This window comes from Capricornis sumatraensis, chromosome 2 (genome assembly GCF_032405125.1).
Source record: "Capricornis sumatraensis isolate serow.1 chromosome 2, serow.2, whole genome shotgun sequence".
Taxonomy (NCBI): Eukaryota; Metazoa; Chordata; class Mammalia; order Artiodactyla; family Bovidae; genus Capricornis; species Capricornis sumatraensis.
The window spans coordinates 183,372,749-183,376,751 of NC_091070.1; the positions used below are offsets into that span (position 1 = coordinate 183,372,749).

At 39.6% G+C, this 4,003-nt stretch overlaps 1 pseudogene; it reads left to right on the forward strand.

Moving 5' to 3' along the window:
- Positions 1 to 3,329: 3,329 nt before the first annotated feature.
- On the forward strand, positions 3,330 to 3,798 carry LOC138096129 (EP300-interacting inhibitor of differentiation 1-like; annotated as a pseudogene).
- The last annotated feature ends 205 nt before the right edge of the window (positions 3,799 to 4,003 follow it).

Below are 4,003 nucleotides of genomic sequence, written 5' to 3' on the forward strand. Positions count from 1 at the left end.
ACACTCTGCAGCCAAATTCAGTTCAGTTCAGTGGCTCAGTCATGTCCAACTACTTTGCGACCTCATGGACTACAGCACGCCAGGCCCCCTGTCCATCACCAACTCCCGGAGTTCACTCAAACTCATGTCCATAGTGATGCCATCCAACCATCTCATCCTCTATCATCCCCTTCTCCTTCTACCTTCAATCTTTCCCAGCATTAGGGTCTTTTCAAATGAGTCAGCTCTTCGCATCAGGTGGCCAAAGTATTGGAGTTTCAGCTTCAGCATCAGTCCTTCTAATGAATATTCAGGACTGATTTCCTTCAGGATGTACTAGTTGGATCTCCTTGCAGTCCAAGGGACTTTCAAGAGTCTTCTCCAACATCACAGTTCAAAAGCATCAATTCTTCCCCACTCAGCTTTCTTTATAGTCCAACTCTCACATCCATACATGTCTAGGTTTGTCATAATTTTTCTTCCAAGGAGCAAGAGTCTTTTAATTTCATGGCTGCAGTCACCATCTGCAGTGATTTTGGAGCTCCCCCCCCCAAAATAAAGTCTGTCACTGTTTTCATTGTTTTCCCATCTATTTACCATGAAGTGATGGGACCAGATGCCATGATCTTCTTTTTCTGAATGTTGAGTTTTAAGCCAGCTTTTTCACTCTCTTCCTTCACTTTCATCAAGAGGCTCTTTAGTTCCTCTTCACTTTCTGCCATAAGGGTGATGTCATCTGCATATCTGAGGTTATTGATATTTCTCCCAGCAATCTTGATTCCAGCTTGTGATTCCTCTAGCCCAGCGTTTCTCATGAAGTACTCTGCATATAAGTTAAATAAGCAGGATGACAATATATAGCCTTGATATGCTCCTTTCCCTATTTGGAACCAGTCTGTTCCAAATTTTTGAGTTCTAATCTACTCTCTGAAATTTCTTAGCTGCTTGACTTTTGGTAGAGATGTCTAGCTTCGCTATGTTCAATTTCTTCACCTGCAAAATGAGAATAATAATAGGTCCTAATTTATAAGATTTTATGGAAGTTTTAAGAATTAATGTAGGTAAGATACATGGAACAGTGCTAGAGATACATTTTCTTTCTTTTTTTAAAAAATTTATTCAATTGGAGGATAATTAATTTACAGTATTGTGACGGTGTCTGCCATACTAGACATACATTTTCTGCTCTTATGTTGTACAAATCACTAAACATCATATATCCTGTTGTTACCATTCTTACTGTAATAGTTTAGTTGGCTAACAGTAAAAGAATAACTCCTCCACGTGAATATATGTGCTTCAAGTTATAGCTACGATATTATTTAAAGATATCCTCCATTAAAAGTATGGCAAAAGTACTGGTCAGATTGAAATTAGCCAGAAAGTTTATCACAGTATCACCTATGGAAATATATTTGTGAGAAACCTGATAAATTAAACAGATTTCAATGAGCTACCAGTAGATGGCTCTCTTAATTTGCTATTTTATTTCAGTTCAGCTTTGTGCTTTTATGCATAAAGTTACACAATCAAACAACCCCGGTAACAGGGTAGAAATGGCTCTCCAGGAATTGTCTAATGTATTTGTCTATCTTCTGGTAGGGTTTATAATCCACAGTCCACAGTTGTAAATTAATTTGCAGAGGTCCTTCCTCAGTGGGTACTTCTGAGGGTTCTTTTTCCTTTATTTTTTAAGAAAATCATTTTGGAAATATTTTTTGGCCTAGAATTTTGATTATTTTTTAAATGTCATGATGGATGGATGAACATAATTTATGTCTTAAATGAATTTTCCATTTTTCTTGATATCTCATTTCTTTATAATAAATTTAGATCCGGTTATTTCTAAAGTTAACTCTTCCCTTAGTTTTTCTCTGTATTGTAAAACCAAATAATGATGTTCAAAATTTGTCTTTACTATATCAGTTAGCTACTCAGGACCTTTCTATTTCCATAGCATTTTATCTTTATTTTATTATATTGTCATTTATTGACATTTATTAGTTTTACTATTAGTTCCTATACAAATGTTTGGAGAATAAAGTTATACTCTATTCTCCAAAATATTTATTGCTGTAGCAAATATATCCAGATATTCACTAGTTAAACCTTATAACCTATAGTGTTCATAGCCCTACCCACTGTTTCTGCAAAGTTGTAGAACTTATTTCCTCAGATTATGTCTGTAAACTTACAAATATACCTGTATTCCATCCTATCCTAGGCCAGTCCCAGGAGGATGCCCAATCTCTTCACTGCTTTCACACACACACACACACACACACACAAACATTTGCACTCAAATACTTGATGGAGATCTGTAAAGTCCTAAAGAGGAGTCAGAGGCAAAGTGCATGGTCTTGTCTTAGTTGAAATAATCTTTGATTTCACTTTGTATTTGCTCCTCTTCTCCTCTCTCCATTACTACCCTATTATCCAGAATTTTACAAAATAAACTCAGTATCTCTTCTTTATAGAACAGATCTGCCAGAAGTCAGATCTCAGTTCCTCAAACTTCTCAGCCTCCCACATGGACAGTTCTAAAGCTTTAATGTGTCTTCAGATACATCTTCAGTAAAGGAAAGAGGCCAGGCTTTGGTATTTCTCATTGGTCAGTTTTTGGATGCAAGCCACTCCCAGGGAGGAAGCATAGCCCTGCCTCTGATTGAGGTTCCTCCTTTGTGCAAGAGCAATTCCCAGAGAGAGACAATCAGCCTTAAGCCATCAACACCAACACTCCCCATAGTTGGGGAAAACCAGTACTTCCATCCTAAAAGTGGCTTCTGAATGGTACACCACAGAATCCACCTCAGAATCCATCTTCAGAAGAAGAAGATGAGGGCCAAACAGCAAGAAATAAATCCAGACAGAAATGGCAAGAGCCAACCCTAATATTATTCGAGTTCCTCAGTTCAGTTCCAAACCTGGAGTTCTTAGTTACACGAGCCAGTAGATTGCATTTTTCTGCTTAGGCTATTTGAGGTTGGGGTTCTGTCACTTCTAACTGAAAGACCTCTGATGAATAACACCCCATGTTTAAAGCAAGTCATAATCACTATTCTCTTCTTTCAGCAATTACAATGTGATATTATAGTTTGTTTACACATCTACCTTTCTAATTAAACTGTAAATTTCTTATGGGACCTTATTTTATTTATCCTCTCTCTAGCATCTATAGCAGGTGTAAGTAGGGGAGATAATGAACACAAGCTTGTTGAATTAGTGAATAAGAAAATTCCAAAATGATGACAACGCACAGGCATAGACACAGATGAGTTCACAGAGCACATTAGATAAGGAATGTATAGTCAAAAGTTGACTTGAGGTGGGGAGGTTGAGCTGCTTGCACTATGTCTGAAATGAACGAGCTGTCCGAGCTCTATGAGGAGAGCAACGATCTGCAGATGGATGTGATTCCTGGGGAGAGTGACCTTCCGCATATGGAGGTAGGCGGCGGGAGCCGGGAGCTATCCCCGAACCCCTCCCGCGCCGGGGCCCCGCCACAACTGGAGGAGGAAGGCCCAATGGAGGAGGAGGCGGCCCAGCCAATGGCGGAGCCACAGGGGCCCCGAGGCCTCGCTAGCCGGCCCAGCCCCGGGGAGCAGCCAGGCCAGAGTATCAGCGGCCCTTGAAGAAGCCAACAAGATGTTTCTGAGAACCTCCAGAGCCAGAGAAGCAGCTCTGGATGGCGGGTTTCAGATGCATTATGAGAAGACCCCGTTTGATCAATTAGCTTTTATGGAAGAGCTTTTTTCACTTATGGTTGTCAATCGTCTGACCGAAGAACTCGGCTGTGATGAGATCATTGACAGAGAGTAGTTAAATGCTGTTAAGAGAGGAGGAAGCTGCTTGAGGAGAGACCCAACATTCCACTGTCTTTTGGGTTCATTCCAAATAGTTCTGTGCCAATGAAAAACTTAATCTCCCCCCCCCACCAAAAAAAATTTTTTTTTTGCTGAGTAGAATAAGGTAGTGACTGCACAGTTATGAAAAAGAAAGAAAATTGTTAAAGAAGAGTATCTTA